The following is a 20398-nucleotide window of genomic DNA, read 5'->3' as shown; positions in this document are numbered from 1 at the left end:
AATGACTTTTTAATCCATCTGTGCGCGAGGTTGAGGGAAGGGCATATGCCAAAACAAGCCTAAATTGAGAGGCCATGAAAGCTATGATAGCTATCACAAGGACAGGTCCAGATTCCCTTAATAAACATGACATCTCAAACTCCTAGATTGAACACGCGGGATATACGTGCAAAACTCTCTCTCTCTCTCTCTCTCTGATCAAAAAGGCCCTATACGAAGAGAAAATCTGTCCACGGAAATCAAAGAGATAAGAGTCATAAAAAAAAGTAAATGCAAAAAGGATGGTTAAAAGGATTAGAATGTTGTGCGTCATAGGCTGCACGATTCTTATTAGAAAATATATTAGCTGTTACGATAGCAGCAGAGGCAACATAACAAGTTAAGCTCAAACACAACCGGATTCTAAATCAACTATTCCAAAACAATACAAGAACCTGATCACCGATTGTCTATAATCTTTGAATCCATGACATTTCGCATAAGATAAAATTTATAATAAAATGTAATATACAATTATTTACCCCATTAAAAGCTACCTGACGCCTAAAGTTCGTCCCTTGCGTGAACAGAAGCAAAAGTCAATGCCACTTTGGCAACGGCAGTAGCAAATCTCAACCCTGTAACAGTAACTGCTCCTTGACAGGTTGGAGCGATCCATCACTGAGGATAAGTGGCAGAGGAAGATCCGCTAATTGGTCTTTGGCAGAGCACCTGTGTGACGGTAAGTGGATGAGAAATGTCACGAACTGATGAAGGGGTTTGTGACTTAGGAGTCGGGTCGTGTGAGTAGAGTACCGGCGTGATGTAGGAACGAACATATATCTCTGCATTTCTTTTCTTCTTCTTCTTGTTCTTCTTCTTTTTCTTCTTCTTCTTATTCAATAATTACATGACCGATAGGTGGGAAGTGAGAATGAAGATAAGTGATTCAATGACTTACACGGAGATTAACGGAAGAATATAAAGAGACAAGAGAGAAAGCAAGATGGCTAATTCTATATTTGAATAAAAGGCCTAGATAAGCAGAGAAATGGAAACAACATTCAGATGATTAGAGGCATGAACACTCATGAATACATAAAGTATATGAGTTTGCTATCTACCCTACAAGAAAGATAAATAAAGAAGAAGTTTTAACAGACTGACACGAACTAACAAAGCACCCAGGTTACAAAGTTCCTGACTAAAAGACTTTAACGCGTATAAACTCTAAGAAAGATGATGAACGTCATAAGGATGAAATCCTAAAGACTCAATCAAAGTATTTAGATATATGCAGTGCTGTGCTATATAAAACCTCTGTAACTGAACCTAGAAATCGCGTATCTGGGTCATGAAAGTGACATGAAGTCCCACTCATTAAAGGCTCAAAGTTCCCCATTAATCAATAGGTGTTGCCCGTTACACGACTCAGTCATAAAAGATTGAAAGATACCTTTCAACGCTAAGAATGATGATTTCAGCATTAATAACTACCCATTCCACATATGGAATCAGCAATTAAAGTTGAAAGTTGTCCTCCTAATAGTAATAACCATAGAACAGGAAAATAATTGCAATCAAATTATCCACATAACAAATTAGTATGAAACTTCATCCTCTCTCCGGCTCCAAGATTTAGAAGCAAAATGTCAGAATATATATACACGCAGATATAATTTTTGACTGAATCGGAAAAATAACATCACTATCTGCATTGTATGTATAGTGTAGTACTTATATCCAGTAGATACTTTATGGACAATCGCTGCATTATTCACGTTAAAAATATAGGAAACATTTTAATGTGTGAGAAAATTCCGACAGATATGAATTGCAAAGATATAATCCTTAGAATTCTCAAGGTTTACTAATATTTGTATATATTAAAAAGGTAGTATAAAACATGATCAACATTCATATATATATATATATATATATATATATATATATATATATATATATATATATATATATATATGTAATCAATTTAGCACGAAGGAACACGTACTTGAGAATATCATAAAATCCACGAAAGAAGGTGAGTGAAAACGAATAAAGTTCCGGTTTTCACTCACCTTCCTACGTAGTTTATTTTGTGATATATATATATATACATATATACATACATATATATATATATATATATATATATAATATATATATATATATATATATATATATATATGAACGTGGTGTGAGGTGTTCGTGCTTGTCTCAATGAATATATACTAAGAATGCATAAGATGTAACCCCAAAAAATATATGTCCATCACACAAACAAACATCTATGAGTATCTTTTTTTTCTTATATGGTCCCGTAGACCACTGAAAAATTCAAGAATATCCAAACTTAAAAATTAATGGAATGAGAAGCGAAGGCTCCAATTTTCATTTGAGTTATATTCTTGGTAATGGTATGATTAAGGTTATAAATGCCTTCAAAACTACAATATCAAGAAAGTAGAGGCCTTTACTTAGTTACATTTCAATCCCAAGAATGACACTAGGGATATTTGTAAGTCCCAAATGTTAGTGGGGCAGAATAAAGCCGCTGTCCACCCTCCTCCCCACCCTTCTTGACAATGTCCTTACGAAATCAGAGAGTGGCTTTAAATCCACTGTAAATTCAAAGCACTGAATGCTTTTGGCCTCGGATGTGTGAAAATACATTTTGCTATGGAAATAATGGCTTTTTCGAGTGGATTACTTGGAACTAGAACGGGAACACAAACATCAGGGGTGTGCAAAACTGACTGTTAGTCATAAAATTATTCCTTATACTGACCATCTTAGGAAAGAATTGCACTAAAGAGTGGCGCAACATGATTGTCATGTACGAGTTGCGAACAATGCATTCGCAACGTTTGTCATGTCAAAGAAACTGACCACCCGATGGACTTGAAAAGAGAAGTCTGGAATATTTAAAATAAGAAGCTATTTAGTCCACCTTAACCATATATAGACTTCTAAAATATTTTATGATCATTTTAGCAGTTGCCAATTTGTGGTTTTCCTTCGTAACTTCATATTGCTTTCCTTCGCAATATATACTATTAAACTTGTTCTGCCCATGAGGATGACGTTTCAATAAATCTTGAGAGTCATGTTCATACGCACACAAAAACATACACACAAGTTTGTATATATATATATATATATATATATATATATATATATATATATATATATATATGGCACAACATGGAAAAATGTTTCAGTTAACTGCATCCGACCTTCCTGACTTGGCATGGACTCAATGAAAAGCTCCAATCTACAAAATCCCTTAAAAACTCATCGACCATCTCTCGACTCATGGTGTGGTCGATAGTCCACCTAGAGGGAAAAAAAACCATGACGTCTAAAGCAACTAGCCTTCCTGTCGCCCTCCATAACTTGGTGACCTCAAGTGACATTGAAAGCGGAAGGTCAAATCACTAGAAACAATGTTGACGGATTGGTTGGCCTCTAACTCGCTCCATTACGAACCAGTTTCTAGTACCAGATTCTAGTAAGTAAGTAGTAAGTAGCCAGCGATAAAACTAGTCTATTACTTATGGTGAGCTGTTCTTGTTGATATACATCATGATAATAACAAATACACACTCACACAGACATATATATATATATGTGTGTGTATGTATGTATGTATGTATGTATGTGTCATATACTGCTTAGTAAAATCTAGTTCGTAGTGGAGCGAGTTATGGGTTACATAACGAAAAAGATAATGCAATCCGTTTTATCTTCTAAACCCTTTCTTCCCCGTATTCAGAGTTTAGTTTCCTTGCATTATTACCTGCATAAATTTTGCACAATCTATCACTCTATGGCCGTGAATAGAAACCTTATGTGGCCCTCCGGCTAAGAATGAAGGATTTTACCAAAACTGCCTTTAAAATAAATACTTCCGGTTCTCTCTCTCTCTCTCTCTCTCTCTCTCTCTCTCTCTCTCTCTCTCTCTGTTGATGCTTGGACCCAAATCTTGACTTTGCATGCGGCATACTCGTGTGGCATGTAGTTTTATAACAAACATTAATATCGAAGGCTCCTATCTACAACTTTCAAGAAATCCTATGATCACATATTTTATTGCGCCGGGTCCATGTCAATATGAAATCGTTTCAGGCCTAGAGAGATTTTCGTATTACATACATGGCGGGTGTTTTCCCACATGATTCTGGACTTGATTTCGAGAAGGGAAAATAAACGTCAAATTGCCTGTTGGCACAATTTTACCGAAAAATGTAAGTTCCTGGATTTTCAGCCTGACTAAATCTGTCTGAAAATATTACCTGTAACTTTTCTTTTGCATACTGGAATCAATCAATGAAATTTCAACGTATCCTGAGGAGAACTAGTGAATGCCTGCCAATATAAAATACAGTAAACTCCATTTACTCATTACACCTCGAGATAACACATGAAAAAAAAATTATCTTTATCAACCAACAAACCTCGAAACCTCAGCAGACCGCAAAATCCATCTCCATTCCCAAAGATGCTCATCCTTTCAAGGATAAACCGTAACAACCACACCCTAGTTAGCCAAAGGATTTCAGGGACAGGGGCCTACTTTTTTCTGCAGTAGATACAACAGAGCAGATGATCATCCTGCCCTTTCTGAAGCCGATTCTAGTTACCAAGACCATCCTCTGTTTTCCTTGGGATAAAAACAAAAGATTGGTTTGATTATTTCTTCTTTTTTTAATCTCCTTAATACGGATTTTTCATGGTCACGTTTTTTTTCATCTCATCGACGTGTTTATGTGGTTCTTTTACCTAAATTCTTTTTTTTTAATTAACGGCGTTCTAATTGTTTTCTTGATGTGCTCACTGAAATGCAATTTCAAATTGCATTTCAGTGAAGGTAATATGATACGTTTCCTTCATTTTCTGTTGTCCTTATTATCGCAAGTTTTTCGTTTTCTCTTGCTATAAATTACTTTGAAATGAATGAAAAAAATGGAGATTAAGTGGAACTGGTTTATTTCGTCAAGCACACCTTTATTGGTACTTTGCAATGATTTATGAAAAAAAATAATAATAATAATAATTCTAAATATCCAAGAAATATGCAATGGACTCCATTTCAGATGGCAAATAATGTAATCTCTCTCTTCTAAGATGGAAAAGTATATGTTATAGCATAGCTACAATAATAATAGAAACGATAAGAAAGACAATAACAAAAAGCAAAAACCAGCGCAACAACGAGGCAGCATCCTACTCTAAATCCCTGCACACCTTTTGCCTTTGAGACACGCATCAATTTTGCTTATACCGCATTTGTTCCCAATTCCATGAACTTCTCCCTAACCCAAACCACTACTTTGAACTCCCTGCTCGGCCAACGCGGAATCAGATAAATTTATTTCTGGTGATAGAAGTTCATTTCTCGATATAGTGTGGTTCGGATCCCACAATAAGCTGTAGGTCCCGTTGCTAGGTGACCGATTGGTTCCTAGCCACGTAAAAATATCTAATCCTTCGGGCCAGCCCTAGGAGAGCTGTTAATCAGCTCAATGGTCTGGTAAAACTAAGATATTCTTAACTTAACTACTTTAAACCTATAAATTCGGAATGCAAACGAACCAATATGACGTTCACGCGGAGGACGGACAAAACCTACCATTGAAGAAGGTTGCTTTTAACTCAGGAGGTTCCACAAGGCCAACAAGTTTGATGTTTTTGAAAGCCGTTACCACAAAACGGGAAGCAGGTTCTTTTCAGGCAGCATACTCCTGAACTCCGTTTCATCAGCCTCTCTCTCTCTCTCTCTCTCTCTCTCTCTCTCTCTCTCTCTCGATTAATTTAAGTTCTGCTTCATGCGAAACCTGGTAAAAGTGTAAGTTCATGTGTTTTAATATTCATCCATCAAGACATATTCATATTTAAGGAAACTTGTCTTTACACTAAAACCCCCCATCTTACGCTTAGGTATTACATGAAATGATGCAGGTTTCAAAGAAGTCGGAAAAAAATTTGAACCAACCCCCAGTACAAAGGCTTTAAAATGAAATTTATGCATTTAAAAAGACAAATTGACGAATGTATAAGGAAAACGAAAACAATGATAGATGGGCTAACCATTTGGGAATATCTAAAACATAAATACCGCCCAATGCATGTTATTATAACAGTACTACAAGTCACCAGCTATTTCTAATTTCGTTCATAATTTAACAGCATAATACAGATGCATGTATACTAAAACAAACATATTTTTACGTGGCTAGTAAAAACAATAATCACACACACGCTATCAAACACATCTATGGGTGCGAGTCAGAGAATGTATGCAAAGATGAAACGCCCCCCAAAAAAAGATGCGTTAAGCAACGTACACGAATTCAGGGCGTACTACCTAAACCAGCCTCACCTGATAACCGGGATAACTAGGAACGAGCCAGTCATTACGCAGACGAAAGCTGTAATTAAAAGCTACCTGAACATGTACCATCACTACTACATCGCGTAAAAAGGAAAACAGGCCTCGGTAGACCCTGTTAGACATCCTGATTCAATGGTGGTACAAAAGGAACATCGTCTTGGAAGGAGCTCGGTAGCGCTAAATGATAGGATGGGAACACTTATCATTAGTCAGAAGATTAGAAAATGAATCAACGCATATGATCATTTACAGTTTTCATCATGAAAGCAAGATTGCACATATACACATCCCCACACACACATACATAATACACACATACACAAACACATATAAATATACGTTACATTACATGAAGAGCTAAATAAGTCGTTATACGATATATCTACAATACTCATAAACTATAGACGAGGGTGCCAAGCATAATTTCGCCCGTTTACCATGAGGAAAGTAACCTGACAAAAACACAGAAAGAAATGAATGGTACTTTATGAATAAACGTGAAATTACGCACATGGAATCTGATGAATAGAGATATAAACCGGTCAAGAATGAAGCCATGAAAAATTCATGAAAACAGGTACTATCTGTTTTTACGATTATCCAAACTACGCAAAAGAGAGGACTGTAAATTCTCCTCATAAAAAAACAAAACAAAATATCTGAAGAATTATTCAGAAACAAAATTATCTTTTGTTCTGTTCGATTAAACTATCCTTAATGGGGATAAGGAGACATGACATATCAACGGAGTATTTCAATAAGAAAAAAAATTCTAATTTTGATCAGACACGAGCATGATTTTAGGAAATTATTTTGATTATGGTCTGGAATATTTGTTGATTGGGATTAGATTATGATTACTTGGTTTTCATTTTTCTGATTATGATTACTTTAGTTTTGGTATTCTTTATTATGATTACTTTATGATCATAATCACATTTTGCTGTGATTATTTATAAAGAAAATAATGATTAGCAATGAATAAGTACGATACCTATGCAAGTAGCAACTTACATCTATCAGGTTCAGTGTTCCATATTTAAGCCCAGTAATATATAAGCTATTTAAATAACTTACTAAAGGTATTAAAATGACACTTTGTGTGAGTGGTTTTATTGCTTTTTACAGTACGTAATACATAACTTCTATGAATTTATTTCAACGATCACAGCAATGATGAAAACAAAGAATTCCTCCCTGTAAAATATAGAGCTCGTTATACACCTGATTTATTATAGGCTAGATATCTTCTCACCTAGTGTCTAATTTGCCATGTGTGGGTTACACTTGAGAAACATCAACTCGTCAAAGCGAACATCTGTCATTCTGCAGAGTTCAGGGAAAGACATGAGATGGTGCTAAGTTTTCAAACCATACCTGCACTTACAAGCGAAGTGCTTCATGGACATTACAAAGAAATAATCACTGATTATTGTCAATAAAAATCTAATGATGATATGATTACGATTATCGCTGCAGAGTAATTTTTGATATGATTTGATTATGACGACACGAGTTTTCTCATTTTCGATTATGATTTGATTACGATTACGTAATCAGAGCCATTAGGCTTATGATTTTTTTTTTTTTTTTTTTTTTAGTAATCATAATCATGCCCTTGTCTGATTTTGATCTGTCTAACGGAAACGACTTCAACATGGGAGGATACCCAATCATCCTGCTCCTCCCTTGAATGGTTGTCTAACCTTTGCCGGCAACCTTAATCAGAACGCTTCTCCTTTTTATGTTCTCATTTAGCAAGTTTTTGCATTCGCTCTCTTATCAGCGGGAGGACGCCCGGCCTCTCTGCCCATTTCGTCTTTGGATGATATAGATTTTTAAGGAAGACCAGCAGCATGTGCGGGGTTTGGAATGTATACACACACGCACATCCATACATACATAGATTCACACATATTATATATATATATATAGATATATATATACTATATATATATATATATATATATATATATAATATATAATTATATATATATATGTTATATATATATATATATCATATATATATATATATATATATAAATATGGTTATATATATATATATATCTATATATATATAATAATATAACGTATACATATGGTTATATATATAAAATAACTATATACATATATACATATACATACATAGTATATATATATATATATATTATATATATATATTTATATATATATATATTATTTGCACGTATGCATGCATGTATATGAAAGCTTCAATAAATACACGTAGGGCAAAGACAAGGCAATACCCAAACGCTCTAAGTCAGTGGTGAAATCTATTTCATCTACTCTCTTTCGTCTCTCAACCTGCCCCCACCCCCCACAAAAAAAAAAAAAAAAAAAAAAAGGCAAACTTGCGGGTTTGAAGCATAAATGTGTAAGACTTTATAATTTGAAATAAGACACTATTCATTCAACATTAGTCTGGTCAAAGGGAAAAAAGTGAACCCCAGATTACGAGAATAATATGATTAGAATTAATTCCAGTTTGTGCAACGTTAATTAAAGAATAAGCGTCTACAAGATTTATAAACCTACTCTTGATCCAGGAAATTCTCCCTACAGTTACGTACAAAGATGAAATTTGCTTATTATCTGTTGGAGTTTGGGTATTATTTTAAATCGTTTAAAGGCAATAAAGGCATAGTTTTATTACAGGTGCCCGATGCTTCAGACACAATTTATTATAAATGAATAAAGAGAGAGAGAGAGAGAGAGAGAGAGAGAGAGAGAGAGAGAGAGAGAGAGAGAGAGAGAGAAACTTTCACATCAACACAATGCCTCGTAAACAACAATAAAAATCAATAATCTCTCTTGTCACCATAGGGACACGATGACGCGCAACAAGGAAAATAAATTCAAGAGATAAGAAGTCATGTCTCTGAGCACCAGGGTCTAATGCTCAAATATGCAAAAAAAAAAAAATGATAATAAAAATACCTCCAAGGCAAATAGTTCCGAGGCCCTCGCCTGCTTAAAAAAAAATTAAATGAAAATAACAAAAAGAAGTTTAACCAGACTTAGTCCAATATTTACAGTTATATCTCCGAACAACAATAGCCTCGTGGATTGCGGTTTGGCAAGCAAATAAATAAAAAAAAAACAATAAACATAGCATGACTCAACTTTATTAATTTTTGTATGAAATTCATGTAACGGAAAATGTTTTATAATATTAAGAGGTTAATTTCGGTGACCCATGTTCCTTTTTCAAGAAACAAACCAGTATTTTAAATAAATTTTAGATTATACATATAGACACGTATATATATATACATATATACATATATATATATATGTAATGTCTGCATGCATGTGTTGAACAAAAGCCCGCATCTGCAAGGTTTGTGGCTAGATCCCTCCCTGTCTAGCACCTTTATCCCTAAAGACTTCCTGAGAACTGGAATCTCACACCTTCTGGCATCACCCCCTTCGCAAAAGGGAAAGATATTATTTATATATATATATATCATATATATATATATATATATATATATATATATATATATATATATATATATATATATATATATATATAGACACACACACATATATATATATATATTAATGCAGATATTTGCAGGAGAATTACTACTATGGAGAATTCTTATTATTATTGTTACTTGAGATATTTTACGGGAGAGGTATTAAGTAGAATTATCATTACTTGAGACATATTTTACGAGAGCTTTGAGATATTCATGGGAGATTATTTTATTAATTATTACAGATTATAAAATGTGTGTGTGCGTGTGTGTGTGTGTTCCAATTCAGCTGTTACAGTATGATTGTGACAATGATCTTTCCCCCCCCCTTTACCCCCTCCCCCCTCTCTCTCTCTATCTCTCTCTCTCTCTCTCTCTCTCTCTCTCTCTCTCTCTCTGCAACTAGCCCGTGTGTTGTATAAATTGGCTAAACGGCAAACACTGATCACTGATACAAAAACCTTATAGCAGAATCGAATAGAGGGGGCACTGTGGAGTCCATATGATATAGAATGTAAGTTGTTTAGAGCGATTAAAAAACTATTCTTGTTAGAAATATAGCATGTTAGCATCAATAAAAGTAGAGATTGATTTGTGTTAAACCAATACTGGCCAGAGACAGTGAAGTGAGACCGAAAAAACAAGTGAAAGAGTTTGCAAGAATAGAAAGAATTGGTGTGGTTGGTACTAGTATTTGAGACTAAGTATATAACGGATGATAGAATAAAAGATGTGGCCCACAGGATAGGTGAAACAAGGAAAGTGGCAGTATATGCGCGCAAAAGAATGGGATGAGACTTTAATTCCCCTTGGAAGCCTAGCTGCAAGTGAACGAAGGAATTGCTGAGCCAACTCTCCTTTATGGAGGTACAGTGTGTGTGTACTGGATAAGAATGAAAGATGAAAAATGGTTGAAGCTGCCATGGTGGACTATTATGTGGACAGGTTATTGTGATTGAAAAGATTCACCATAGTCTTTTGAGATGGTTCAGTCATCTGGAAAGAAAGGAAGACAATAGGCTGCAGGAAAGGCCGTAAAATTCAGATATTTAGAGGAAATGAGAAAAGTAAGACCTAGATATATGGCGTGAAATTGGAAGGGGAGGCGTTAAACATCCAGGGAGCGTGAGAGAGCGTGCAGGGTAAAAGTGACTGGCTTCGCTTGTGTCGATGGGATCAGAACTCAGCCAACAAACTTACTAAGATTAGTGACAGGAATAAATCTACAACGACAACAAGGTCAGTGCTTGGTATTTTCCTTAAGCAAGATTTTAACAAAAATCTAGAAATGTCAACAGCACGAAATGTCAAAATGTTATCCTTTGGAGCGGGTTACAGGTGGATAAATGTTGCCACTTAGTTGTTTATTTGGCAGATATGCCATGAAAATGATCGCCTAAATAGACTTCAATTTACAGCAATTTCTTGCGGACTTATGAACAGCAAGTCTGCGAAAAAGACAGGCCAAAAAAGTTCATATATATAAAAAGCAATTAATTTTTTTTTTTTTGTTTTGAGGGAGGAGTAAAATACCCACTGCAAACTCGATATATATTTGGTGAATTTCGACACGAGATCTTCATGTTTTCTTAATTTCACATCGTATCATTCTTGGAAATCAAAATATGAGATCAGAGAGATACAGAAACCAACTAGGGACCATTCTTCCGGGCAGACCATGGTCAACAGGGTGGGGGATTGTTGTGAGGGTACATAAAAATAATATCGAAAATAATTAATCAATCTAGGACTTATGGCAACGATATCCCTATTTAGTGCTCGTCAGCGGAAAACTGCTACCATTGTCAAGAGAAATTTGGAATGACAATTAATATTCTGAACGATGAAATTTCTGAAATCACGTGAACTGGTATTGATTAACTCGCTAAGAGCAATAATTACTTTACCTATGTAAGAACTTCAGGGTATAAAAAAATAAAACTTGATTTTTTTTTTATTTCACTTTACAGCGATGTCAGAAAATTGCCTTAATACAGAAGACGCTTCTAAAGCTTCTTGATGCAAAGCTACTAAGGTCGTTAATTAAACATTCAGTACTTCTGATTTTCCCAAAATAGTCACATGCAAAAATAAAGTCAAGAAAGTTCAAGATTCGACGGAACGCTTTAGAGGCGTTGCGTTAAATCCCAAAATATATTTGTTGCCCGGAGCATTAAAGCAGGTATACCTTAGGGGCTAGTCAACTGCCGTGCGCTGCAGCCAAGGAAGAAGAGAACATGGTGCTAGTAATCTCATCTATAACAGGTTTGCTATTACCAGAAAGTTTACATTTTCTGGTGGTGCACTTCTTTCCAAGGACAAAAAAGTGTATGTTGAAAATTATGTATTGAGAGAGAGAGAGAGAGAGACGAGAGAGAGGAGAGAGAGTCAGCGGGGTATAACTACAGGAGATTTTGCGTTTATCATTATAACGTTAACGGATGGTGAATACACAAAAGTTCTTTAGGGAAAAAAATAGGCTTAAAGTGAATATCTTCCAATAAATTTGTAAAAATAACTGTACTTCCCATTATTTAAATATGGCTAAAACACGACCGTACATTAAATAGCAGATGATCATGATCAAATAAAGAAGAAAAAAATTAAAGTGAGGAGTGGGTTCATTGCAGAGCGTGATTCATTACTTCGACACTACCATTTCTGAAGGTTTTTCGAAGCCTCGAACGGCGGAACGGAGTCAAAGAAATCCTGGCCTACATTTGGAAATTAGATCTCCCAGATCATTAAATCCACAATCACGTTATTCCGTGCCGTACGAGACACATATTTAACCTTCGAATCATTCTGACCGCTTTTTCACAGATCTCAACCTCTTCTGCATATACCTTAGCCCCTTTACAGTTATTCAAAGCTCTCCTGTGTTCGTTTAGGCGGTATTGAGTTGGGGGGACAAAGTGAGCTGTTCAGATTTATTTCAGACGTTTTTGTGTATACTTTAGGCTTTGAGACCTGTTTGGATTGATTTCAAAACCTCTTTAGCCTATAAATTTGTCATTTTCATCAATTTATTTCAACCTTTTCAATGGCTTGGTTTTATTTTCATTTACTTCAAAGTGTCTTGAAATTAATTCAAGGACTTTTACCGCTCATTTCCAACCTCTTTTGCATCCGTTAATAATCAATCCTTACGTCTATTCCTGCTATTCATTCTTTCCCCAGAAGGTTTGTGGGATTGTAAGGACCGACTGCCCTTATTCAGTTTATTTGTTTTGATCTTTGTTCCTTCATTTCACTCTGGAGCATTTCCTCGGATCTTCATGTTCTCTTTTAGCAATCATACTGAGGTTTTTTTTTCTTTTTGCACTGAATTCAAGGTCTCCTACACAGCTTAAGGGTTGTTTTGAATTTATTCAGAGCTTCTACTTGGAGTTACTTCAACATCTGCATATTTTCAGCCTCTCCAAAGTTTCCGCTCACTCACCTTTGGAGGATTCGCAGTCTGCATTATTTTGGCATTTGTATTCCATTAGATTATCTTGCATTTTTCTTTTATTACTGTACTCTAGTAACGAAATTTTATACATTCACCTCATTTCCTTCATTGGTCTTCCAAATGCCTTCCCCTTTGCCCAGTCTTGTTTTCCACCACTGACCGTTACATTTACTTGAGAATATCTGGAGCCACTTTGGTTTATGCATACATCATATCAGGAGGCTTGGATTACTTATCTATTACAACCAATTTTGTTTTTAGTCTGTATTTCCCTGCATTCGGTTTTCAGCATCAGCAGAGGAGGTTGCAGGAACCAAGTAAACTTTCTAAAAAAAAAGAAAAACGTTATTCTACTGATGGATGACATGGCAATTCTGTAAAGCCTATAAAAGATAAGAAAATTTTAAAATTTTTAACAATGCTTTCCTTAATTTCGTTTCGCGCTCTGATTCCGAAACTTTTCGCACACTGAAACATGCTGGTGGCAAGAAATATTACATGTTTATCCTGTATCAAAACAGGATCTGAATTGCAAACAAATAAAAAAAAAAAAACAAAGAAATTCCGAAACATGATTCATACAGTTCAACAGTTCGGAACGCGTATTTCATAACACCTGAAAGCAGGTAACCTCTAAATTTCTCGAAGCATTTCATCTATTTCTAAATCGAGAGTTATTCAACGCATATGACCATGAAGCAGCTCGTCGAGTTTCAAAAACATCTGGCAGTGTAGCGATTCGGAAACGCACATGTTTAGAAGCTTCTTATGATCATGCGTGTTTCATTAAATGCAGCAGTTCGAGGCGAATGTTCGGTCATGACTCGAATCTCGTCCTGATTATCTCACTGATACCTTACAAGGATGGTACGTTGTAAAGGAAAGGCGTTGTTTCTTTTTATACACTGTAAGCTCTCTATATCTCTTTCGCGATATTTTTTAGGGGTCGGTATATTTTACACCACATTAATTACATCATTCCTTTACCGAACCAAATATTATGAACGTTTCGTGTGTCAAACGTGAACACGGAAGATTGTTTCGTTTTTTACGTCCATTTTTCGCGAGTCAGACTTGGTGTTTGTCATAATGACAAGGTCGCGCAGGTTTGCAGAAAGGTCATCGCATACCCAGATCGAATGAAGGAACATAACTGACATTTTAAGGTACTTGGTATCTCTCTCTCTCTCTCTCTCTCTCTCTCTCTCACACACACACACACACACACACACACACACACACACACATATATATATATATATATATATATATATATATATATATATATATATATATATATATATATATGTGTGTGTGTGTGTGTGTGTGTGGTGTGTGTGTGTGTCTTTGTGTCTGTGGGTGTAATCGATTTTACTATGAGAAAGTAATTGGAATATATAATGTTTTTTTAATAGTAATTGATCAATCAACCGATCAGCAAATAAATACAAATATGAATAAAAAATGGGTGAATCCCGAAGTTAATCCCTCGCTGAAACACTGCACGTTCTGTCACTAAAGTATACACACACACACACACACACACACACACACACACACACTTATATATATATATATATATATATATATATATATATATATATAATATATATATATATATATATATATATAGATGTATGTATGTAACGTGCTTGTGCAACATTCCCTACTACAAAAAATGCTGTATCAATTACTTGGTCAGCTGACAATTAGTACTTGCCTACCAGCCACAGCAGTTCCAGTTATCGTACCATTAAAGCAAGCAATAGCATTTACACTACCTCTTACTGCAAGTGCTAACATTATGTTTACAAGGATGATGAGTAAAATGACAAGCATGGACAAAAGAGCAATTCAATATAAAAATGAATTAATACGATCTAAAATAAACTATGTGAAACCAAAGCAAGCGGCAAATGAAGTTTAGCATAATTGTTTCAAGCAAATTGACGACTAACAAAAGCTCCTAAACTTTAATACTCCAGTCTTGTCTGTTCTGCACTTCATTTTATTTGGTTTTTTGCCTGGCCATTGTCACAGTTATCATCCTTCCCCTCAGACAAACGACTGGTTCAATTCTATCCGAGGTGAACTTAGGAATTTTATCAATAACGGGACAGGCAGCAATCGATATCTCGGAAGCCTGTTGCCCAGAACCCCCAAGAGTTGGGAATACGAGAAAAGAAGAGGAAGGGCAGGAAAAGGAAGAATAATGACCAAAGAAGAAAATAATACAGAAGGGATATGGAGAGAATCATCACATGCAGAGGTAAATTACGCAATATGCAGTGAAAAATGAAGGGGTGAGAAATTAAGACACTCAATACATGCACCAAGGAAGGAAAATAGACATAAGAAAAGAGAACTTATGAGATGGTGAGGCTTTGATAAAGAAATGTTAAAATCATTGTGAAAATTCACTGATAAAAACACAGCAGGTAACTGCAGATAAAAACCCAAGAAAGGCGAAACTAGAGAGAAAGAAACATGCAATGTTCACCCCAAAGGTTTAAAGATACAGTTACCACCATAACAACTGTCTTTTTCGCTAAGATGTTCCATCTGCCTAGATAGTTAAGTTTCTCTTATAACAGTAAGTTCAACTGACAAGTGTCATAATTCGTTTTTCTTTTTGACTTGAAGAATATCGACACATTGTCTTAAAATGAAAAAATTTTCCCTTGAGATACATGCACACACAGTCATATATACATACATACATACATACATGCATATATATATATATATATATATATATACTTTGAATAAAGCGGATTAACATTGTTAAAAAAAAGTGAAAATGTGGAATGGGAAAACTATGAAGAAAATAAAAAGAAAATAACAGTGAAGGAATTATTATGCGCAAATTCATTCATTCAAATTTAACAAAAGGCATCAAGAAGAAATACATAATTGATATGTAAAATATCGAGATAGCACGAATTACAATAGCATAGTAATATATCATCATAGTAATATTTCAGTATTACTATACATATTATTACTTTGAAGCCCTTGCAATGACATAATACAAAGAAAGCAAAAAAATAAAATAAATGAATCAAAGAGCGCTTACTTTGATTTTATCTTTTCTCATAAAAACTGTCTAAACAAAAAAAAAAAAAATTACAAAAAAAGACGACGAAACAAAAGGCACGTGACTGGAAAGAGCGGAAATGCTAGATGAGGGAAACAAACACCGACCTGTGACTGAAAATGACAGCTTGTGACGTAACGCCTGGCGAAGAATGACAATATTAAACGTGAAACGCGTTCCGTTATGCGCGTGCGTAACTATCTCCAACCCTCGTTACTCGGCTAAGAATGTAGAGAATGAAAATATGCTGCAGGTGGAATTAAAAATAAAACAATCGACAGCAAGAAATGGGATCTGCAATCAGAAAGCAGAGGGACATTCACTCAGTCATATAGATACGTCATTCCTACACTTGCAATGAGGCGGGATTCAAAATAAAAAATAAAATAGAGCAAATACAAAACATTACTGAGAAAAAGTTTTTGAACGCACTAATAGACAATATTATAAGGACCTTCTTAGAAAGAGAGCGTTTAGTTCATCTAAAACTGAAAAAGAAGAGACATCGAAAATATGCATAATAGCAACAGGAAACATATTAGAATATTATAAAGAGAGGCTTTATGCCAAGGATTGAGAATATAGCAATGGAAGTCAATTGAACTCAAAATTTATGTTCTTTTCCGATCTGCTTTTGTCGATATTTCATAATACGAACTCATGCATCTGATAGGCTTCAAAGTGTATATATATATATATATTATATATAATATATATATATATATAAATATATATATATATATATATATATATATATATATATATATAGATCAGATTATAGGCTATAGTTGTGACATTCGTCTCTCGATCTAGAGAATCAAGGTTCGACTCTCAAACGAAAAGGGGCAGGCAGTAGGAACCAGTTAAAACATATTAAAATATTTAAGGCTCCTGTCAGCTTAGGAAGCGAATAAGAAACCTGATATTCAGTCTGGGCAATCGGTTGTACCCAGGGTGGATAGCAGCATGAGTTCAGCAACACACACACCACATACACACATACACACACACACACACACACACACACACACACATCAATCACATATATATATATATATATATATATATATATATATATATATATATATATATATATATATATGGTTAGGGTTGAATGCGCAATCAACCGAAGTGTGTTGGTGCTGTGCATGGATCACGGTTGCTTGGTCCATAGATGTCTCTCAACCTATCGACCAACCGGTTGTAAATGGGTACCATTGTCTGCTTAATCATATAAAAAAAAAGTTATGTGGAGAGCAACCTTATCCCTAAACTCTTGCAGTACTTATATTTACATGCACACATTATATATATATATATATATATATATATATATATATATATATTATATATATATATATATATATTAGATGTATGTGTTTGAGAGAGAGAGAGAGAGAGAGAGAGAGAGAGAGACAGACAGACAGGACAGACAGACAGGCAGAAATTACACATAGGAATAAAATTTTATTTATCTCCAACATTATTATTATTTCTTAGATAAATACTAAATAGCTTTATCATAATAAATGTCATCATCGTCACTTTTACCTTTCACACTGCTGTTATTATTTTATTTCTCGACAACAGTTACGCCAAAGTGTAGCACGTAATAATGGTAGTTGTAGAAATAGTAATTTTCCACTGCAATATAATAAAAAAAAAATTACACTGTTTCTCTTTCAGACAATACCAGTGGCTTAAAACAAAGACTTTGACATAACGGCACATTCAGAATCTTTGAATAAGTCGTATGTCATTTCCTTTAAATAAATTAAAATTAAAAGGAAGAAAGATCGAAATAAATAAACAATTAATGTAAAGCAGATGGCTAAAAGCCACCAAGTATCTCCCAGACAGAAAGTGGTCACAGAGAAACTTCGTTACTAGTGAATCTTTATGAGACATTTTTGTGGTGGAACCAAAGGAAAAGTTTAACGAGAGAGAAATTAGAAACTGGCGTTTATGTGTGTATGTGTATGTGTATATATATGTGTGTGTGTGTGTGTATGTATGTTTGTATAAATATAAATAAATAAATAAAGAAATAAATGATGGATATATATATAGATATATATATATATATATATATATATATATATATATGTGTGTGTGTGTGTGTGTGTGTGTGCGTGTGTGTGTGTGAGTGTGTGTACCGTATATATGTATGTACGTATGTGTGTGTAAACGTTTATATGAAGATTGTGAACGGGTGGGTTTAATAAGGTCATATAAACACGCACAAACATACACACACATTATATATATTATATATATATATATATATATATATATATATGACACGTACATTCAGAGCAATACAGTTAAGGCATAGCAGAAAGATGTGTGCTATATATATATATATATATATATATATATATATATATATATATATATATATATATATATAACCTAATTACGTCTAAACCTATACGTATAGTAGGAAAAATTTATTTATCCGAGTTTATGAATATAAGAATGCTGAATGTATACTATATGCATAAATATACACAAAATATAATATAGATAAGACTAATGTATGTGACTACCTACATGACGCAGTTGAACTCAAAACATTACTTAGCAAAATATTTGCTAAGAAGATACTCCAGAACTATTTCCCTCATCAATCAACAAACTTCTAATCATAACGTATATATCTATATATATATATATATATATATACACATATATATATATACACATAAGAGTTATGCTTTTGACGTGTATTAAATACTGATAGATGCATGCTGACATGAAAACTTATTAGCATTACTAGAATAAATATTTTTCTTCAGCCGCATCCACATCACATACACTTACATACATATATACATATATGTATGATTATATATATATATATATATATATAATATGATATATATTTTTTATATATATATATATATATATATCACAGTGAGAGCGAGAGTGAGAGTAGGAGAGAGAAAGAGTACAGGTAGATCCTGGCCAGGTGGTCCTGGTGAGGAGGATGGACCCGCCGATTCTCCCACAACCTTCCTTAAGCGACTTCAACACTCCACAAAAAAAAAACCAATCCTTGATGCAACTTGTCTCTTTTCATATCCGCTCCCAAGATGCATTCGAAAGTGGTCCTACTTCTTGTTTCCCAGGTCAGTCTGGACTGAACTAGGATCATCTGGTCCTTGCATCCCTTACCGCTAGGGGAGCGAGAAATTATCGGTCTTAAAAGGGAAAAAAAGTTTTTCCCAGATGCACGACCGAGTTATATGATGGACGCCTGGTTTAAAGGCTACTCCTGATGTTTTTACATTTAGTATCTTATATTTCTCTAGAAAAAAAAGATAATTTCACATCTACAAATTAAAAGCAATATGAACTAAATCACGTATTAATGCATAATCCTCTTCGGTTTAGTTTTCTGCTACAAAACCGATGAAGAAAAAAATCGTAGACTATAATAATTATGGCCTTGTACTCACCACCGGCAACACTTTCTTGAATTCTTCAAAAAAAAAAAACCTTACACTTTAAAATGTACACAAAAGCAAGGAATGACAAATCACTCAAGTTTCAATACCTTTTTAAATTCTCTATCTCAATACAAATCTCCGACCTCTTCTTGCAAGAGAGCACAAAACTCTTCGTGAGCCAGATTAGAGTCCTCGCTATAGAAAAAATTGTTGCATACGGACGCACGCACACACATACACTGACAGACAAAAGTAAGACAGCACCAGTCTGAACACAGCCCCAGTCAGACTCGCACTAAGCCACTCTCTCGTTCCTGACTGACACTCTCTTCGAAGGCCCTGGCCATTGGTGGGCGGGGCTTACAGGGGTCTTCACAGACAGCAGACCCGCCCGCCCTCGCACTGGAGAATTTTTCGGCGAAAAGCGCTTTCTGTCAATTTTCTCCCTTAACGAGTTGTGAAAAAAAGTCTCCACGAATGTTGAGGAGAGATCATTTTCAAAATAGGAAAAATCCATTA

At 34.6% G+C, this 20398-nt stretch overlaps 1 protein-coding gene across 1 annotated transcript in view; it reads right to left on the bottom strand.

Moving 5' to 3' along the window:
* Positions 1–20191, bottom strand: part of LOC135211245 (mucin-2-like) — a 248917-nt gene extending 228726 nt beyond the window's left edge. The window contains exon 1 of the mRNA XM_064244526.1: positions 19987–20191. The gene's annotated coding sequence lies outside the window, so the exon portion shown is untranslated. The remainder of the gene's footprint in view (positions 1–19986) is intronic.
* Between the last annotated feature and the right edge of the window lie 207 nt (positions 20192–20398).

The sequence above is a fragment of the Macrobrachium nipponense genome, chromosome 4 (assembly GCF_015104395.2).
Source record: "Macrobrachium nipponense isolate FS-2020 chromosome 4, ASM1510439v2, whole genome shotgun sequence".
NCBI classification, from domain to species: domain Eukaryota; kingdom Metazoa; phylum Arthropoda; class Malacostraca; order Decapoda; family Palaemonidae; genus Macrobrachium; species Macrobrachium nipponense.
This window is presented reverse-complemented; position numbering and strand designations above follow the sequence as displayed.